The sequence below is a fragment of the Myotis davidii genome, unplaced genomic scaffold (assembly GCF_000327345.1).
Source record: "Myotis davidii unplaced genomic scaffold, ASM32734v1 scaffold77, whole genome shotgun sequence".
Taxonomy (NCBI): Eukaryota; Metazoa; Chordata; class Mammalia; order Chiroptera; family Vespertilionidae; genus Myotis; species Myotis davidii.
This window is the reverse complement of record NW_006289713.1, coordinates 4046066-4067609: the sequence shown is the minus strand read 5'-3', so window position 1 is coordinate 4067609 and position 21544 is coordinate 4046066. Positions and strand designations below refer to the sequence as shown.

Sequence of the window (21544 nt, the reverse complement as noted above, 5' to 3'; positions counted from 1 at the left end):
TTTCCCGGAAAGATGCCACGGTGGCAAGCAACAGAAATCCTGGCCGGAACTGGCTTACGTCCAAAGGAACGGACAGGCCAGTGTTCAGGGAGGGATGCCGACGGAGAACTCAGCGATGCCCCCGGGACTCGGCTTCCCATCTTTCTACTCTGCTGGCCTCTCACTCTCATCAGGTGCAATTCCCCCGGCAGCTGCTGGCAGGACAGCTGGTAAGAAGCAGGAGAGCGAGCAGTGCCCACAGCTTGGCTGTGTCTCTCGGATCCACACCATCCTCAGCACAGACAGGAACTCTGGCGAAAGGATCAGGGCACAGTGCTTGCCTCCCAGCCCTGGCTCTGCCATCCACTGGCCTTGTGACCGTAGGTTAGTCCTCCAACTCTCATCAGCTTCCTGGGACTTTTAGGAAAAATAACCAAGTTAGTATCATGACCGAGAAGGCTGTATCAGACCTGAGTCGCCCCCCGCGTCCCCCCTCCACCCTCCCGACCCCCATCCCCGCATAACTGAAGCTCAGCTGGGCTGAATTAACTTTTAAAGAGAGAAAGAAAAAAAGAGGAACTTAAGAGGATGTTGCTGGCTCGCATTTTCTCCAGGAGTACCAGGAGAAGGATTAGGGGCTGACGGCCGGGACTAATTCCCCAGACCACGCCAACGGTCAGGCACAGTGAGGGTGTCCCGGCCACGGCCCCGCGCTCCACCATGAAGGCTTGACTGCGTCACAGATGGCGTCAGCTGCTGCACTGAACAGACACCAGAGCCTCGGTGGCTGAAACAAGGTGTCCCGAGAATTTCTTTTCCTCCCGTGAAGGTCTGAGTCCTGCTCTCTGACGTCAGTGGGTTCTTTCTCGCTGCAAGTTGTCGGGTCATCACGTGGGCTGTGGTCATTCATCCCTCTGTCTGCATCAGACCACGGGAGGACGCAGAGCGGGGGAAGAGGAGGCCCACCCTTCCCTGGATGGGCACACGTGTCCCTTCTCACATCTCATTGGCCAGGGCTTGTCACATGTACTCCAGAGCTGCGATGGAGGCTGGGAAAAGTGGTCTTAATTCTGAGTTGCGATGGGCCTGGTTAAACACTCTATTGCTATGGAAGCGAGGGGGGGCACAATAAGCAGGATCTCCCTCCCTCCATTGCAGTGGTTCTCAACCTGTGGGTCGCGACCCCTTTGACGGTCGAACGACCCTTTCACAGAGGTCGCCTAAGACCATCCTGCATATCAGATATTTACATTACGATTCATAACAGTAGCAACATTACAGTTATGAAGTAGCAACAAAAATAATTTTATGGTTGGGTCACAACATGAGGAACTGTATTTAAAGGGCCAGAAGGTTGAGAACCACTGCTCTATTGGCTGAAGGACTGAACAAACCAGTGTGCCCTCCTGCACTCCAGGTCCTCACCTGCGAATGGACACAGCTCCGAGTATAAAACAAGGCCTCATACTATGTGGCAGGCACTGTCACCTGTTTTAATTTGTTTCATCCTCCCAGCAGCCCTGTAAAGTAGGTGATTATCCCCATTTTACAGAAGAGGAAACTGAGGCACAGAAAGTTAGCAGGCCAGCGGCAGGCGAGTATTGAACGGCAGGGCTCTGACACCAGCACATGGTAGGGACTCAGGCAGCTCCCTTTCTGCACGGACTCCCACACGCTGCGGAGTGGCTGAAGTAACAAACAGCTGTGGAAGGGCCCAGAACCACCTCTGTTCTTGTCCCCACACCCTCCTGGGAGCAGCTCCCCAAGGCCCCGCCAGCACAGAGGTCCACGCTTCCATGGGACCTGCACCTCCAGAGTGCGGCCACGTGGCCCAGTCCACTGCAGCGGCTCCCACGGACACACAGCTGGGTGACATGTGCCTGCTCCCTCCAGGGCCGGCCGCAGGCCAGAAATCCGGCAGGCACGTGCTCCCCAGGCAAGGACAGAGGGGCATCCAGCCCTGCTGGGCCGCGAGGATGTCCAGGAAATGCTAAAACATGCCTGGGGTGACTTAGCCAATTTTTACATCATTCTTCTCAAAGAAAACAAACTGTTTTTATTACAAAAGGGATACACATTCATACACGTAATACAAGGCAGGAGGATTGCCCAAAACCCCGTCAGCACTGGCGCTGGGTGCATGCCTGCCCGGGCGCCTCACTCTCCGCATCAGACCTCGCTCTTGACTGAGAAAACACATGGCCGTGGCATCCCGGATTCCGTGTGAGCAGCCCTCCGTGACTTCTGGACGCCAGAGTGACGGTTTACATGTAAACAGAACAGGTCAGCTGTGACGACATCCGTCACCCGGGCGATGTGTGCCTGGTGGGGACGGGTGCCCTGTTCCCTCCCACTAAAATGTGCCCGGTGCCCCCTGTGCCCTAGGGGAAATGCAGAGCTGGCTTAGATTCCGTTCCTGTCCCCCGTTCCTAACCCCACCCTCCGCATCTTACCACCCAGGGGTCAGTATATGAGACTGGTATTTTGCTTCTAACATTTTTTTAGCACACTCCATGTGTCAGGCATTGTTCTAAGGATTTTACAAACATGAACTTGGTTAATAACCACCTTAGGGGTAGGTACTCTTCTGATCGGCATTTTGCAGATGAGGAAACTGAGGCCAAGTGACTTGCCTGAAGTCATAGAGCAAGTAAGTGGTGGAGTCTGAATTCAAACCCAGGTGAGGGGCTCTGGGGCCCGTGCCGGCGGCAGCATGAACACAAGCAAACTGACGCGGGATGTGAGGACCATGTTGGAGCGGCCTCACCCACGGAAATATGGAAAGACGGGAGGTGACACTTGGGACTTAAGTTCCTACTAAGCCACCATGTTTTTGTTTTGTGGGGTGGGGGGTGGGGGGGTTCGTGTGTGTATTTTTTAAGAAACCCAGCAAGAAAAAATAGGTATGAAGCAGTGGTTCTGAACCCTCGCTCTAGGTCAGTAGTTCTCAGCCTTGGCTGCACATTAGAATCACCTGGGAATCTTTTTAAAATCCTGATTTCTGGGCCCCATCCTCCGGAAATTCTGTTTCTTTGTTATGGGGTGAGGCCACAACATTAGTAACAAAGAAACAGAATTTCCAGAGGATGAGGCCCAGAAATCAGGATTTTAAAAAGCTTCCCAGGCGATTCTAATGTGCAGCCAAGGTGGAGAACCACTGATCTAGGTGAAAATCACTGGGGTGCCTTGAGAATTGCTGCCCATCTTCTAACTCCCTTCGTCCGGGGCAGGGCCCAGGAATCAGTATTTTAAGACTTCCCAGGTGATTTCCTCTGTGCAGCCGGGTTTGAGTGCCCCAACTCCGGGAAACAGTCTCTCTCCACACATCCTAGCTATCTGACCCTGGGCTATTTGCTTAGCCTCAGTTTCCACATCTGTGAAATGGGGACGCAATGCTCTGATGAGTCTGAGAAGCCAAATGGGATGTGCTCGCCTTGGAGGGGCTTGGGACAGACTGTCGGTCGTTTTAAAGCACACGCTGCTCAGCACACAGGCAAATTTCAATGCCGCTTTGCTCAGGCTGCCGTGACCAAGCAGCCCAGATCATCTCGCAGCCCCGGAGGCTGGAATTTGGAGCCGGAGGTGTCAGCAGGGCCGGTTTCTCCGGAGCTCTCTCCTTGGCGGGTCGATGGCTATCCCTTCTGAGTCTTCACGAGATCTTCCCCTCTGTGCAGGTCTGTGTCCTCATCCCATCCTATACGGACACCAGATGAAATGAATCAGGGCCCACCCTGATGACCTCATTTTAACTTAATCGCATCTTTAAAGGCCCCATCGCCAAATACAGTCACATTCTGAGATGCTGGGGGCTAGGAGTCCAATGTGTGAATGCTGGAAGACACAGCTCAGCTGGATCCAGAAGGATCCGTCCCTACAGACAGCACCTGTGCTTCCTGGGGTATCATGTCCCCTAAACAGGGCACGGTGGGGCCGGCAGTTTCCATGTAGTTAGTGAGCTAATGTGAGCTCTGATCTGAGCTCCCCCCCGCCTGCCCACCCACCACCCTGCCGGCCCTGCGAGGGTTAATCTGAGGTCTCTGGAGTTGGGTGGGTTTACTGCCCCCAGACCTTTATCATCTCACCCTGCCGGTGAGGGCTCACATTTCCCACTTAATTACTTGTCCCGCAATCAGAAGAGATAGCCGTTCTGTGTTGAGTTGGCTGCAGCTGTGAACTGTTTATTTACTTTTCCTCAGCCCGGGAATGGCTGTAATTTAAAGGTTCAGATCTCAGCTACCCTGCCTGGTGCAAACGCTGCTTAAACACTTCCATATTGCTGGGGAGGAATGCGCTGGACGCTGCCCCCACCTCCCGCCCGGACCGGCCGGAGCGCTGGGAAGGCAGGTGTTCCTGGTTATTTATCAAGGCTGCAGGGCCGGTGAGGGAGCCAGCTGCCCGGCCGGCACTGCCAACTCTGCATCCACCGGAAGAGCTCGGCGCAAAACCTGCAGCCATAACGGGAGCGAGGACCTCCCCAACCCCCCGCCACACTGTCCCTGCCACAGTTCAAGCCAAGGCTCTCTAATTCCTGCGCCAAATGGTGTAATTACCACTTAAGTTGTCAAATGGCATCCAGATGGTCTTACCTTTCACACCAGCGGTTTAATAAGCTTTTAGGCGTGACCTTTGCAGCTTGTCCTCCACCTGCACAGCCCCCTGGTTTGTGAAATCTGAGCCCACAATTAGATCTGATAATGAGTGCCCAGGCGACCAGCCTTGAACTCTGCAAGCTCGCTTCAAGGGGTGCCCAGCTCGTCACCCCATGCCACTGACAAATGGCATGTGTCCACCACAAACGGAGGGGCCCGAGCACAGCCCGGAGGCCTGCCTGGGGAGATCACAGAGGCCTGAGAGGCTCAAGAGCGCATCTGGGGGGCCAGGCAGCTCTGGGCGGGCTGTTTCAAGAGCTGAATTCTGGCAAACCGGCGGGTCACACCCATCCGTGTCCTCCAAGGCCTGCCTGCCCGGGGCAGCCCACCCGCAGGAACCGTTTTTAATACTGCCGTCCCAACTGCACCAACAGGTTGGCTGCCAGCACGGGCATCGCCCTGCTGCCTGGGACCCTCTGCGGTTTAGTTCATCCCCGTGAATGTACTCAGGCTGGAGTGACTCCCCAGTGAGGCTTTGGCACAAGGAAGAATGACCTTGCACTACAAACGATCGCACTCCCCCATCTGTTTTGCTGAATTAATCTTTTCCAGCATGGGGAAAACTCCAATGATAAGTATGGAGCTAATATGCAGGTACTGGGCACCATTCCCAGGACTTCACATGTAATCCTCACAACTTAGATTCTGTGTTGGTTTGTTTGTTTAATTCTCACCTGTGGATATATTTTTATTGATTTTTTGGAGAGAGAAGAAGGAAGAAAGAGAGAGAAACATCAATCAATTGCCTTCTGGACATGTCTTGACCCCAAAAGGGGAATCAAACCTGCAACCTGGGTATGTGTCCAGACCAGGAATCGAACTTGCAACCTTTTTGGTGTACGGGATGAACTCCAACCAACTGAGCCACCCAGCCAAGGCTAGGTGCTGTTTTTATCCCCCGTTTATAGATGAGGAAACTGTGGCACAGAGAGGTTAAGTAACCTGCCCAAGGACACACAGCCAGCGAGTCGCAGGGATGGGATTTGAATCCAAGTAAGAAGCAAGACCTTACGAATGGGTACAACTATGATCCCATTGGGTACGCAAATAATAATTTAATTAAAAATTCATGGATATGCATGTAAGATAGCATGTTATAGACAGTGAACAAAGGTTAAAGGTTTGTGCAAGTGTTTGGGAAGGGCCAAATATCCTCAGAAGAGCCCCACATGCTGATACCCTCAGTGCCCAGCAAACTGTAGAAGAGAGTGGATACAAAGAGAAGAACAAAACAGAAGCCCTCTCTCCGATGGGATGGAACAGGGGGTGATGAAGGAGGGTCCAGACCAGTGCCTCTCAACCTTCCTAATGCCGCGACCCTTTAATCCAGTTCCTCTTGTTGTGGTGACCCCCAACCATAAAATGATTTTCGTTGCTACTTCATAACTGTAATTTTGCTACTGTTATGAATCGTCCTGTAAATATCTGATATGCTATATGTGCTTTCCGATGGTCGCGACCCACAGGTTGAGAACCGCTGGTCCAGACGCTTGAGCTCATGGCCAGGGAGAGAAGTTTCTCTGGGAGAATCCTGTCCCTGATCTTTGCCACATTCTGGATGGAGCTGCCCACAGACCAGGGGATTATTGGGAGGCTAAAACCCCGTAGGGAAACTGGAAAAATGTCTTTGTTCCAACTTCCTCATTCTATTTGACTCTTTTTAAGGTGTCACTATTTCCTCTTCCTAACCCACATAGGGATCCTGGGTTTTAATGGTTTCATCAATTGTTGTCATCGAAAACCTACTCTTAAGATTGTGGCATCGTTCTTACTAAAGTGTGAATGGCTGACCGTTAGGAAGAAAAGATTGCATTTCAGGTTATCATCTTAATGTCAGCTTGGCTTTTCAAATGAAGAGACCATGGGAAGATTCTAGATAAACATGATGTATGGAGGGGTGGGGGATTATAATTTTTGCTAAAATAATGGGTGGGACACAATGGTTTTTAAAAATGCCTCTGCCTATACTATTGAATGCAAAGCAAAAATGACATGGACTTTCATGTAAAAAGATGTCATCAAGGTCATTTGGGGGCAGGTTTTCCTCTTGGTCCACACTCCTGGGAAGGGGAGCCTACTCTGTTAATTCTGTGATGGAAAAATCTTGAGGAATAAAGCCTTAAATTATCGAAGTGGTTTGTTCAAATGGTGTTATCATCCAGCGGGTGATGAACTTATTTAAGCATGAACTGGGGCTCCTGGGGGCATTTCTCAAACTCAGAAGCCACCTGTATTCAATGCTTGCAGAAAGCCAACCTGTCTTGGAGCCCTCTCAGCCCAGCCAAGCATTCACTATAGGGAGTTCAATGGCGGACCCATCTCACACAGTCCAGGGTGTATTTGCATATGTGTACATGCTGTGTGCACATGTTCATGTATGATGGTATGTGTAGGTGTCTATGTGAATAGATGTGTGCATGAACATATGTATATGTTTGCATATGTGTGTGGTGTGCATTACATATGCACATGTGAATGAATGTGTGTACGTGTGTGAGTGAGCGTGTGTGAGTGTGTGTTCCTCAAAAAAAAAAAAAGCCTCAGAAAGATAGCATGAGTGTTTGGTTGGCCACCATATTTCACATTTTATGGCACCCTTGCTTTGGGAACACATGAGCCAATACATATAAAATCAGCTCTCAGCCTATGGCTTCCTGCTGTGGGTCAACAGAAACCCCGGATGAGAGAATATTTGAGAATTCCCTATGACAAAGTAGAAAGTTCATAAAAGACAAGGACCCCAAAACTGGGAGGACCCACCAACTTCCCCTTCATGCTTACTTTCAGGAAAGACTGCAGGAGAGGGGCAAACCTGGAGTGGACCCGAGACAGCCCCTCCTCACCTCAGAACTGCCCTGAGAGCGCAGATCTCTCAAAGGCCTCCATCCAAATCCCAGCCACCCCCCCCCCCGGGAGTCCTGCTCGAGTGGGGAATCCCCCTGGCCCTTTAGTTTCCTCCTCCGTGAGAAAGTGAGACCACCAACAACACCAGCCCTGTTAGCTAACTCACAGTGAGCATCAGCCTTCCATGCTTCATCTCATTTAATCCTAAGCACTGGTGAAGTAAGAACTATAATGGCCCATCTTATACAGGAGGAAACTGAAGCACAGGTGAGTCAAACCCTCTCCAGCCTCAGCACCCTCAGCTCTGAGAATCCCAGGATCACTCGGCATTTCCCGATTCCAGGTTTCTGGACCCCAGGGATCATGGTATTATTGTCAACATTTGGAAATTTCCATGCAAAGAACTCTAGTACCTAAAATGAGGTCTCAGGGGGTGCTCAAAACACTCAAGATTTTTGCTCTTGACTCTAGCCCATCAGCTCAGTGTGGTCTGTCCATGTTTGCCAGGAAGGTTATGTCTTTGAATATCATTGTGGACAATAACAATTAATCCTTTCCTGAACCCCCTAACCCAGTTTGCTGTGTACAGAGCACCCTGGGATTTCTCCCAACAAATCCGTAAGAGAGATAATATCATTCCCAGTCAGTAGAGGAAGAGACTGAGGTTCCCTGAGGCTCCAAGGCCCTGCGAGACCAGGAGGGGTAGCAGTGAAGATGAAACTTGGCCTGCCCAGCCGGTGTGGCTCAGTGGTTGAGCATTGACCTATAAACGAGGAGAACACGTTTCGATTCCTGATCAGGACAAATGACCAGGTTGTGGGCTCAGTCCTCAGTAGGGGGTGTGCAGGAGGCAGCTGATCAATGATTCTCTCTCATCATTGATGTCTCTATCTCTCTCTCCCTTTCCCTTCCTCTCTGATATCTATCTCTTTCTCTATCTCTATCTCTATCTCTATATCTATATCTATATCTACTTATATATAGATATAGAGATAGATATAGTTTTTTTTTTAAGAAAGAAACTGGACCTATCTGACTCCAGAACCTGCCCAAGCTACCAGGCCAGCATTTTTTCAAACCTGCCTGGTCAGAAGAATTACCAGGGCCTGGTGTACACTATGGATCGTGGTCTCACCCACTCCTAATGAGTCTGATGCAGAAACCCAGGGCCAAGAATCATGGTTTTCACACAAACGTCACTGGCCGTAAGAATGAGAACAGCCCATGCACCATGGTAGAACTAGATTAATTACCCATTTCCATCCCCTCGTGACTTGATAACAGCAGCTTTCAGAAGTGGCATTGATGTGGTCCAGGAGGGAGGAGACCCAGCCCAGGCCAGGCAGGCAGGCCTCCCTGCCGCGCCTGCCTGCACAGCGCCCCCAAGGGCCGAGCGGGGCACTGCAGTCCCCTCCCTGGTGGGGAACCCACAGGCTGCCTCCACACAAAGAATGGACGGAAACGGCCCCCCAGGCAGGAATTCACCCCTGCACTCCACACAGCTGTTGCTGGGGCAGGCCTGCAGGGAGCGGAGGGCCAGGGACATGGGGAGCCCAGCCCGTGTGAGGGGCTGGCAAACAAAACACAGCCCCCCCAAAGCTGGGCTGGAGGGCAGCTGAGCCATCGCCCTTGAAATCTGCAAGCTCATCAGGGCACTTGGAAACCTCGGTGGGGACACAACACAGGACGCATCCTGCTCGGAAGAGATAAGAGAATTCCCAGGTTCTCACTGCAGAGCCTCTCCCTGGGGACAGAGCTGGCAGGGAGCGTGGAGGAACATGAGGAAGATGCCCGGCAGCAAACCCGCAGCAGGGAGGCTCCTGTGCCCCCTTCACCCTCCACTCGCTTTGAGACAGGCCTGGGGGAGGGGTCCCGGGCTGAGCTGGGACCCCATCACCCATTTCACTCATCCCTGAAATCACACACTGACTGCAGACCCAGGGCTAGGGGCTCTGCTTCTCTGTGCTTCAGTTTGCCCACCTGCAAAATGGGGCTGCTGTTGAGAACGACTTCATGGTGTTCTTCCAGGGGTTGTTTGGTGCAATCACGCGTGACCTGGTCTAGCCGGCACAGCCAGTCCTGGGAGCAGGGCGTCGCCGAGCTCCGTTATTTCAGGGAGGAAGCTGGCGTAAGGACGACAGGGAGAAGAGGCGTGATGGAGCCAGGGAGACCAGGCGCGGAGCCAGAGGCCAGGCTCACACCATTGCGTAAGGCTCGCTCGGAGAGCCTGATAACAGAGTGGCGACTCCAGCTGACTCAAATTACATTCCTATTGCGCAGGGCCGTGCCATGTGGCCCAGTTCCACCCAGAGGCTGCGTACTTGAGCTGTTTGCGAACATCAGAAATGATAATAAGCGCAGAGTGAAAGCTAGCACCGCACAGCGGGACCTGGGCAGGCCCTCCCTCCTCCCACCCCACGGTCCCGTTCTTACCCCTCACAGGCGAGGTCACCGAGGGTCAGAGAGGTTTCATCACCTGCCCAGCTGTCACCCAGTGGTCATTGGGGGAGCACAGTGCAGGGACCTGCCCTGGGAGCTCACTCTCCTCCTGTGTCTTCCTCTCCAGCCCAAGGGCTCAAGGGCAGGGGTCTTACCTGGCCCCTGGCTATGTCCCCACAAGATTTGGGCACAGCGACTAGTCGGCGGAGGGTTCAAAAGTGTAAGTCAAATTGACTCCGATATTATTTCCCACATTGTTTTGGGCGTGTGGTGTTCAGAATGGGCTAGAGGAGGCGCCATGCTGTTCGGGGAATGTGGGGGGAGGGGACTTGCCCAGTGGGACCTCAGCAGCTCCTGCCTCTAGGAGGGGCCCACACTACCCATGAGATCTGTTTCCTTAACTCCGGGTCAGTGCAACGAGTTCACACAGAACCAGTGTGTTTGGGGGGAATCAACAATGAGGGGCCCCAGAACCCAGGTAGGACACAGAACCGTGACCAGTTCTCCAGACAGAACACACACTGTGCTGATGTGCTAACAGCCCCTAAGGAGGCCGCTCTTTCAATACGCCCAAGAGTTCAAAGGTCGGGACAGAACAGCCATAAAACAGAAGGGCAGAGAGGGGAACCCTTGCCTTCCCATGGCCATATTGATGCCAACACAGTGCCTGCCTCTCCAGACCCACCTGCTGCCACCCTTAACTCACTGAGCCACACCTGTCCTGTGTGCAACCTCCTGGGACCAGAGATGTTGGGCACTTTGCACACATCTCTCTAGTTTCCAAGTCAAGAAGTGCTGGAACCCAGAACAGCTCATTCCAAAGCCTGGAGCCTCGCCCACAATACCAGAGGCAGATTTGGAAGTTTCTTCTTAGAACACCCAGAGGTCCTGCCAGCTACAGCCCACTGGGAAGCTTTGGAGACATGCTCTGGAAGCCACCACCGCCTACCTCCGGTCCCTGTCTGCAAAGACTCGCCGGGGTGAGCTCGGGAGCTTGGGAAAAGGGGCCATGGCTGATACTGTTGATGTGCTTCCTAGAGTCTTGCCACCTCCGATTTAGGGGAAGCTATTGTGGACCTCACTTGTAGCTAGATGTGGGTGGTCAAGGGACGAGGTTCTGGCCCATGAAATGTAAAGAGTCTGTGAGGATGCTATTGGGCAAGCTTTTGCTTTCCTGACAAAAGGCACGGACCCAGCTGGTGCAGTCCTTGAAACCTCCTCCCTTCCCTCCCTTGAATGCAGACATGATAGCTGGAGATGCAGCAGCCTTCTTGAGACCATGATAGGACAGACAAAAACTACGTGGTGGACAGAATGGTGCCTTCCCAACTCCTCCCCTCCCCTGAAATGAGTATATCCCAATCCCCAGAACCTGTTACCTTACCTGGCAAAGCAGAACTAAGGCTGCAGATGAAACCAGGGTTGCTAATCATCTGACCTTGGGATGGGGAGATCGTCCTGGATTGTCCACGTGGAAGAGGGTGTAGAAGGGGAGATCAGAGAGAGAGAGATGTGATCATGACACAAAGGCAGAGGGGTGCGCACTGCTGGCTTGAAAGATGGAGGACGGGGCCACAAGCCAAGGAATGCGGGCAGCCTCTGGCAGCTGGAAACGCCCAGGAAATGTATTCTCCCCCAGAGCTCCAGAAGGAGTGCAGCCCTGTTAACACCTTGATTTTATCTCGGTAAGACCCGTTTCAGAATTCTGATCTACAGAGCTGTTAAGATACTAAATGCGTGTTGTTTTAAGCCATCAAGGTTTTGGTGCTCTGTTACGGCAGCCACAAGACACCGATACAAGCCATAGGACATGCTGAGTTGTCCTCATGGAGGAAATGAAAAGATGCCGGCCACTGCCTTCTCCTGACCTCCTCATCAGGTGAGAAAAGGGGCCTTGCACTGGTTTAAGCCCCTTCAAGTGAGACTACTTGTGACTTGACGCCTTAGACTGTCCTAATTGGCATCTGGGTCAGCTAGGTAAGTTTTTAGTTCAAAATTCCTTTTGTGAGAAAGACACATAATCACCAGCTAAAAATGTGAATTGAGCACCTGTGACAGTCCCCCAAGGTTGAAGATGAATTCCGGATGGTTCTGGGACCTTTTCCGAGAAAGAAAAATATAGTAAGATCAGAGTTTCTTCAGCAGTTTTCTTAAGAAAACGTTTCCCTTCCTATAATGCCCTAAAGCCCTTCAACATTTTAAAAGGAGAAACAGTTAATTAAAGGTTTATTGAATCATAGAGTGGACCTAAGACAAAGAAGCTACTTGCAATACACAGAGTAGCTCATTTGTTTGACTGTCACGGCCCCTCCACGCAGGGCCCCTGGGGCGGTAGATGTGCTCCCAGTGGCCCACTTCACAGAACTGGGTAGAATGGTCTCTAGTTTACGTGGTCATACAGGACTGGGTCCCTGTGTTTTGCCTTTATGGAAGGCTGTTATCATTAATATGCGCTCGCTGATGGACAGCCCGTTTCAGGAACACAACTTTACCGTAAGGTGATTTCTAAGCTGTATTTTTCTAGTCGCTTTCATCACTCAGCTTGCGACTGGGTTTCCGGGAAGGGGCTGCAGTAAGATGCTGAGCGGCCTCAGCCTAGACACATGGACAGGTGGGTCCGTGAGTTGGGAAGGCACAGCCATTTGTCCGGGGCCTGCCCGCTCTGTGCTGGGCACACAACCTCTCAGAGGTGGGCTTGGCGCGGGCGTGGGCTGGAGAGGCTCCGCAGACATGGTATCCCTGCTGCTCACAGTGGCCTGATGCCAGGTACGTACGAGAGAGGTGATCCAGTGAAAGGATGGGCACAGGACCTAGCAGGTGGTCAACTCCCATTAAATGGTAACAATTGACATGTTTTTCTTTCTAAAATCCACAGCAACCCGAGGAGGGGAACCTGGGGAATGTTCCCACCTCACAGGCCAGGACCTGAGGCTCACAGGGGCTGTGACAGCACAAGAAAGGGGCCAGGCTTTCCTCTCTCCAGAGACGCCTCCCCCTGGCACCCAGGAGCCTGGACCTGGTTTGGGTTGCCATGGTGATCACAGCTCTCCCATGAGCCAGCCACCCTGCAACCATCTTCTTCTCTCATCCCCCAACACAGCCCTGGCGAGGGGCCTTGTGCTGCCCACTCTCAAGATGTGGAAGGCACAACCTAGGGGAACTTAGCGTCGAGCCTGCCACGATATAATGTGTGGAGATGGGTGTAAAGACAGCCGCCAGCTCACCATCTAGATCGGTGATGGAGAACCTATGACACGCGTGTCCGAGATGACATGCGAACTCATTTTTTTGGTTGATTTCTCTTTGTTAAATGGCATTTACATATATAAAATAAATATCAAAAATATACATCTTTGTTTTACTATGGTTGCAAAGATCAGAAAATTTCTATATGTGACACGGCACCAGAGTTAAGTTAGGGTTTTTCAAAATGCTGACACGCCGAGCTCAAAAGGTTCGCCATCACTGTCCTACGTCCTTACCAGGGACCATACAGCCCTGCTGGCCCCACAGAGCAGCGAGGTGAGGCAGAGGCTCTCGGCCAGAAGCAGAGGGGCTCCCGCCCCGCGCCCCCAGGCCAGGCTCTGAGTGCAGAGAAGCAACTTATGAAAATCCGAGCTGGACTGTAGGAGGGAGAGGGAAGCAGTGGGCACCCCAAGGTGCCGCGTGCATGGCCTCCCAAGGGTGTGATCAGATGACTGGATGGCCTCCTCCCAAGCACACCCCCACAGCCATGTGTGCCCACGCTTTCCCAACGCTTCCCTATGGGACCAGGAGGGAGTTGTGTGGATTGACCCCCACTCAGGTGGCTGGGGAAACGCCCAATCTTTCTGTGCCTCCATTTCCTTCTCTGTGAAATGAGTCGAGAAAGAAGCCATCTGCAAGGGAAGTCTTGGCCAAAAACACCAATCCCTTATTTCCCAACCCATAAAAACGCATCAACTCATTTCACTTTTAGTGAGGCTGTCAGTGGAACATTCAGAAGACTAAGAGATAAACACCTCATCCATGCGTTTCTTTTCTTCTAAAGTCTCTCATCTTGGAACTAGGAGAGCTGCAGGTAATAGATGTGACCACGCTGGCCCTCTGCTGGTTGCCTAACCACATCTGCTCCCCACCCCATTCCTCCCTGTTGACGGGATTCTGGTTTTATTTGGCTTGGCAATGGTCTTGGCTAAAAATATGCAGTTTCCCAGACTCCTTTGCAGTGGAGAGTGGTAGGTGACATAGTCCACAGTCCCGGCCAAGGTGACGGAGGTGAGACGCTGGAAAGGAGTCCCTCCAGAAGGACAAGACCATGCATCTTCCCCTTCCACTCTTTATCCTTCCGGAACCAACATGAGTCTCATAGGTGTGGCCTTCACCTTGTGATGCGGAGCCCAAAGGGTGGGGGACTGCCCACCTCCAGCCCCCCCCCACCCCCCACCAGTCCCCCCCCCCCCCCCCCACACACACACACCCGGCCTGAGACAGCTGCCCTCTGTTAGGTTCTTGCTACTGCAGCTGAACACATTCCCAGATGATGCACTGAGCATCCAAATCCGAGGAGCGGCCACCCCACCACATCACAGAGGAGTGAACACAAAAGAGGTTTTTAGACCGTCTCCATGGAAACAGTTCCCACCCAGGCCCCTCCCTCCTGCCTGAGATGATTGGTGGCAATGAATCCAATCAATGTTCCACATCTCCTTCGAGACACCAAAAGGCATGCCGCCTCTAGTCACCAAAATAAATATTTCATTTATTTATTTCTGCTTTGTGTTATGCACTTATTTATTTCCTTGATGAAACCAGCCTCCAGGTTTCCTGAAAATGTGACACTCAGGCTGCCGTTTCCTCCCCAGATGTGACCGATGAAAATGGCGCCTCAGTCTGTAAAATGGGGGTGACCAGACCTCACCTGCCTGGTCTTGCCCAGCTGCCTGCCCTGACCTCGTGACCTGGCCTTGGCCAGGCTCTCTGCCCGCACTCCCCTCATCCTGGCCGCTGGGAGGCCCCATGGGCCCCCACTGGCTCCCTGACCCAGGCTGGTGCCTGGAACACATCTGCTCATCCCCACACGGGGCTCGCCCCTCAGACGTCTCAGAGTTCCCTGAAACACTTTCCCAGGCTCTTGTCCTCCCTGATGGACAGAAATGACCCCGCTTATTGTTCCCAGCCGTAAACTGAGCCAACCTGGCACAGAGTGGGTGCTCCACAAACACGCGCTGCCCATTGACTGGGCAGCTGAGTCAGTGAGGGAAGGCAGAGGTAGTTCCCAGTGAACTTGTATTTGGAGAACTGATAAAACAAGGCTTTGTTTTGCCTCATCAGTGGTTTTTCTGCCATAGAGCTTTGTCCTTATATCTCGGGGGGAAATGTGGCCGGTGAGTGTTTTATCCTCTGGGCCCCGGGGTGAGTGAACTCTCACACTCCGAGGTGGCAGAGACGGCTGGAGCCAGGGTCAGGGAGAGCCTGTAAGTGAGCAGCTCCACCGCCTAGACCAGTGCTTCTCAACCTTCCTAATGCCGCGACCCTTTAATACAGTTCCTCAGAAGCATAGTGATTAATCACAAAAACAATATGTAATTATCTATGTGTTTTCCGATGGTCTTAGGTGAACCCTGTGAAAGGGTCGTTCGACCCCCCAAGGGGTTGAGACACACAGGTTGAGAACCTCTGGCCTAGACAGTGAGCAGGAGGTGGGGGAGGAGACCTGAAGCCCCTCCCTCCTGCAGCCTCTCCCTCCTGCAGCCCTCCCTCCTGCAGCCTCTCCCTCCTGTTGCCCCTCCCTCCTGCAGCCCTCCCTCCTGGCTCCCCCAGCGCCTCTCGACCCCCATACACAGCCAGACGCAGCCAGACGCAGCCAGACGCTGGGTGCTGATCTGCCAGCCTGTGACTGCAGCCCTCGGCCCCTGCGTGCACAGTGGCCTGGGAGGCACCAGGCGGGGGCTGAGGGCAGGCAGGTGCACAGAGAGTGGACAGTGGGCAACCGCCTTGGGGACATGTGGCCTCGTCTCGCGGATGCCCCAGGCAGTGCTCACAAAGCCCTGGTTCTGGCTCAGCTCTGGGCGGGGCCTGAGACTCGCAACCCGCTCCAGGTGCTGCGGACCCTCTGCTCCTGGGCCACACCTTCTACACAAGGCCCCACGGGAGAGCCGAGGACATGGACGTGCCTTCGTGGAGATGCTGAGTGGACATTTATTTAGTATTTACCACAGCCTGGCTCTCGTTCCTTCCATGACGGAAGGAAAAAAAACCAGGACCCAGCATGTTCAAGAGACTCACCCAGGGTCGCCCGGCTTGTGGGTGGCCGAGATGTGATGCCCAGTGGCCCCTGGTGGCTGAAAAGCGATGTCCGGTGGCCGCTCTGGCTGTTCATTTCTGGGCTTCTGGGAACTGGCCCAGAGATTGCGTATTCCACAGGCCCAGCCTTTTCATTCACAATCTCGAAACCTCACAACCTGAAAAAGAAAGGTTACTAGCTCCATTTCATGTAGGAGGAACCGAGGCTCGGAAAATGTAAGGAACCCACCGAGAGTCACCAGTAAAGGAGGGCAGAGCCCTATTTGAACCCAAATCTGCCTGCTCCGAAACCTGGGCTCCAGGCGGCATCCCCCACCACCACCACCACCACCTCTCACCTCCACCCACTCACTTATTCACTCAACAGACATTGACTTAATGAAGCACTGAGGTCCTGGTGAAGAATGCGGGGCCTGTGACCCACTGGCCTGGATTCAAATCCCAGGCCTCCCCACCCCTCCACGCCAGGGGTGCCACCCTGGGGCTCCCCTAGGCCTCCGGGGACTCAGTGTCCTCAATTGTCAAATAGGGACTCTGGCATCCCCTACCCCAGCGACTTGTTGGGAGGCGCCCTCCTGCTGTCCCATGTGATGCCTGGCATGCTGCAGACACTGGATAAAACCATCTGTCGTAAGTATGCGACAAGCCTGGCGCTTAGACTCTAGGCAGGGAAGACTAAGGACTTTATTGAATAACCGAGTGTCTGCCCTGTAATGGAGCATCGTCCTGTACAGCAAATGGTTTGGCATTCAATCCCCAGTCAGGGCACATGCAGGAGGTAACCCATTTCTCTCTCTCTCTCTCTCTCTCTCTCTCTCTCTCTCTCTTCCCTGCACCCTTTCTTCACTCTCTAAAATCAATAACAACGTATCCTCAGGTGAGGATTAAAATAAACAGGCTGTGTCCGAGATGACTGCTCCCCGAGAGCGGGTGCTCGGGGACACAGGGCGAGCTGCGTCGCCCAGTTGCAGCGAGGCGCTGCTGTTGGAGCCCCTGCCCCAATGGATCTGTGGCCCCATCCGCAAGGGCCCTGGGAACTGTGACGGCTCCTGCTCCGTGACCTGCGCTGCTCTTGGGCGGGAAAGTGCTGCCTCCCGCACGGCCACGCCTCGCTGCAGGGTCCATGGCATGGCCAGGGCCCTCACACTGCTCCCGCCTGGACACCTTCCCTCGCTGCAGCCACGGCCGGGGACCATCGAAAGGTGTTTCTCCAAACAGCTCAGAGACGCTGCAAGCTTGTTTCTGAGAGACAGGCAGGGATTTGGGCTCCTGGCACTTGTTTGCACAAAGGATCTCAGCCTTCTTTCTCCTGACACGCAGCTTAAACATGCTAGCTGACCCTTTAAAGTAGTGGTTCTCAACCTCCCTAATGCCACGACCCTTTAATACAGTTCCTCAGGTTGTGGTGACCCCCAACCATAAAATTATTTTCGTTGCTACTTCATAACTGTAATTTTGCTACTGTTATGAATCGTCATGTAAATATCTGATAGGCAGGATGTATTTTCATTGTTACAAATTGAACATAATTAAAACATAGTGATTAATCACAAGAACAATATGTAATTATATATGTGTTTTCCGATGGTCTTAGGCAACCCCTGTGAAAGGGTTATTCGACCCCCAAAGGGGTCGCGACCCACAGGTTGAGAACCACTGCTTTAAAGGGATCCCCATGGCTCCCCAGCTCCTTCCCGGAGAACTTCGAATATCTGATATGCAGGGTGGTCTTAGGCAAGCCCTGTGAAAGGGTTATTCGACCCCCAAAGGGGTCGCGACCCACAGGTTGAGAACCGCTGCTTTAAAGGGATCCCCAGGGCTCCCCAGCTCCTTCCCGGAGAACTTCAGGGGGCGGGGGCGGAGGAGGTAAATGCATGGTATCCCACAGGCTTTCTCCCTCCACTGACAGCACAGACTGTTTAGGGTTGAAGACTGGATGCTAAATGTGTCTTCTGGTTTGTACACACACACACACACACAGCCCAAAAGACGGAATAATCTTTGCATCAACTAAGGTTCTACCAGCCTGCTTGGCTAAGTGAAACATAAAAATATTTTAAGCTGAAATTGGTTAAATAGGCTGATAGAATTCATTTTGTTAAACAATCTTTCCCCGAACTAGTTTACTCATATACATGAAGCCTGAAGGTGCTTTTCCTTGCTGGGTTTCTGAAACCTGAAATATTTTCAACTAAATGAGAAAACGTTCGCTGTTGAATGGCCTATTAGAGCTGTCACCAACGTGATTGCTGGAAATAAACAAGATTGTAAGAAGGTTGGCAAGAGCAGAAACGTAAGTCAACATTAATAGACGATGTAATTAAATTATCCCTTAAGCCAAGGTGCCAAGTGACACAACATTTTTTGTTTTCATTCTAATATGTTCCCCTCCCTGGAACGGCACAAATCTGAATGGATCTCCCCCCAGAATTGCTCATTTTATCTTGTTCATTTCCTACGCAGCACATACCTCTCTGTTCTGCAGGGAACCAAAATACTCGGGACATACAAGTTCATATTTTCTCCAAATCATTTTACAGGGGTTTGCTTGATACATGCGTGGTTCAATAAACAATGTTTATTTTCTATGGGTTAGTATCTTGCTCAAGAAAATTAGAACTGAGTCTCAGGAAGATTTATTTTCATTTTAACTATTGTTCACTGGTCACTGCCACTCAATTTTTAAAAGACTTTCTCCCCAGAAGACAAATCTTTAAAGCAGAACAGAATTTATTTAAACAGCTGATTTTTTTTTGCACAATCATTTTATTAATACATTAATTTGAGTTATGAACAGTGGGTGACTTACAGAGTTTGTAAATACATAGAGGTATAATAGCTGGCATGTCTTTCAATTTAATTTTTAAAGAACAATACAGGACTAATTACTGCCATACATGATCCAGTCACTGTACTCTGCTACATTTACAGATGTCCATGTCTTTAAATCGTATTTCACATTTGGAATCTAATAAATCCCCCTTCCATCTTTTTTTTTTCAAGGACAAATAATAATATCATTTTTAGGAAAAGAAATATCTTTACTTGCTCTGGTTGAATTAGTTCTTTAAAAAATAGTTGTCAACACGTGCTCTTTCTTTTTAAATTAAAAAACAACATGGCAAATTATTACAAATTATGGAATCATGTTCCATGAAGAGTCGAAACATTAACATCATCAAAAAATAAAAAATAAATAAATAAAATCATCCCCAAAAATGTGTTAAATAATTTTAATTTCAATGTTAAATATGTTGAAGAAAGTCCTCAACATTCTTTGGGATTCTCTTTTGCAAGAGGTAGAGATAGAAAAATGTGGGGGGTTTGGGAAATAAAGTAGAAACTTTGGGAGATGAGGTTTCAAAGTTCTAAGTAGCTGGCGACACTGCTTTAGCAGGTGCTGATACAGTGAAATACAATGTCCAGTGTGGATATTCTCACACATATTCATCACATCGAAAGAAAACACTGTGTGAGAAGGTGAGATTCTGATGTCACTATCTGTACATGCCTGATTTCACTTGGCCATTTGTATGCATATAAAGTTCCATGCAATACTATAATGTACATTCTTCACCATTATTATAGGAGAACTGTACAGATAGCTTTTATTTCTTAAAACATAGACAGGCAACTGATAAAATATTGAAACAGCTTTTCTATTGAACATTTCCAGGAATTATTTCTTTGAACTCTAGCTGGGCGCTGTATCAGACCATTTCAGGAGGGTGAGACATTTTGGTCATTAACATTTGGCTTAAATACTTTAAATACTCTTGGAGAGTTTGCACATTTTGGGCAGCGTCTCAAAAAAAGGTTTTCTTCTTACATTTAGAGCTTACTGGATGAGTTCCCGGGGAGGCAAAGGGGAGACCGGACTGGATTGGGGCTGAATCTCAGTACCTATTTTCCCACCCCCCACCCCTGGATCACTCTAGAAGTAACATCGCCATCTACTGGATAGCAGCTCAGCTTCCCTAAGAAGGCAAAGGTTTCTGTTTTCGGCAATCCAAATTAGAAAGCTTAAAAAATATATTTAAGGTGTAGAATGCCATCGTTTCAGAGACAGGAGAACAAAAACAAAATACTCTAATCGAAAGCGAAGGAAAATGGCAATAGCCTTTTGTACAACTCTGGTCTGTAACAATTTTGAAAACTGGCTCTAGCCCATCACCCCCTTCAACAACTCCCGAAAAGAAAAAAAAAAGTAAGAAATGTGCTATTTTTAATTTCTAAAAGTTTTAGATTAGTTATGAATTTCTGGAGAAAAGGGTTTTTTCACTAGTCAGCTCCTACCTTTTTCTCCACACATTTCCTGGGGCTGGGAGCTTAAGGAAAGTGCATACACACACACACACACACACACACCCCAGTCCTTTGGAGTTCTTTAACCTAACAAGGCTCTGTGAACATACGAGTACAAAACTGGGATAACCCAAATATTATTTTAAATTTTTTTTCAGGCACTTAAGCAAAACAACTACCATTTTTGAAGTTTATGTAACTTTTCCTTATAAATATAATCACATCCCGATTATACATCTACAATTACAAATGTTGATTTCTGGATTTTCTCACGCAAATAACCGTCTTGCTTTCCTCTTTCTTCCTGCCCCTAACTGGTCACCGAATTCGCCTTGAAATTTGAGCATTAATTGCTTTCTCTTGGCAATTAGAGCCAGGGTATTCTTTTCACGAGAGAACGACACTGTTTTACAATTTCCCATACTCCTGGGAATGGTTTCATGGCAAAGAAAGAAGTCAAATGCGGCCCAGAATATTAACATATGTTTTCTTTACAATCTTCCAAACAGTTGGCAAGATGTTCAGAAGATTTTTTTAAAAAATAGACAACTTACGTTAAATAAAAATTAAATTTATTAAATATCGCAATTCACTCGTTTTTAAAAGAAATGTTTTTACTCAATCTGATATTTTCTTATGACACATCATTAGAAAAAGATTGTAAGAGTCCTAAGAGCCTAAACTCAGGCTTGCTATTGCATGACCGTCAGAAATGACTTCATTTCATATAGATATATTCGTTTCATATAGATCTCAAAGCATTTACAGCTTGTAACTTAATTTCTGACTCACTCGAGTTTGAAAGATCTGGACATTATAAAGGCAAACTAATTTTCTGCTGGAACGAAATGAGAAGATGAAAATTTTTAAAATGTATTTTATTAGGTAAATCCAGTAGGGACTCACTGTTAGCCCCTGAAATAAACCAGCCTGCTTCTGTTTACTTTCTCCATCTTTCGGAACCTTAAAATGAACATTGAAGGCACTGCAATTGGTAAGCACACACCTCCGCCCCCAGCCGATGTTTGTGTGGAAGTTGTAGT

General features: G+C 50.2%; 1 long non-coding RNA gene across 1 annotated transcript in view; it reads right to left on the bottom strand.

Moving 5' to 3' along the window:
* Positions 1–3134: 3134 nt before the first annotated feature.
* Positions 3135–21544, bottom strand: part of LOC102765116 — a 21743-nt gene continuing 3333 nt past the window's right edge. Inside the window, exons 5-6 of the long non-coding RNA XR_435595.2 lie at positions 16179–16354; positions 3135–3673 (exon numbers count right to left, since the gene is read on the bottom strand). This is a non-coding gene — a long non-coding RNA (uncharacterized LOC102765116). The remainder of the gene's footprint in view (positions 3674–16178; positions 16355–21544) is intronic.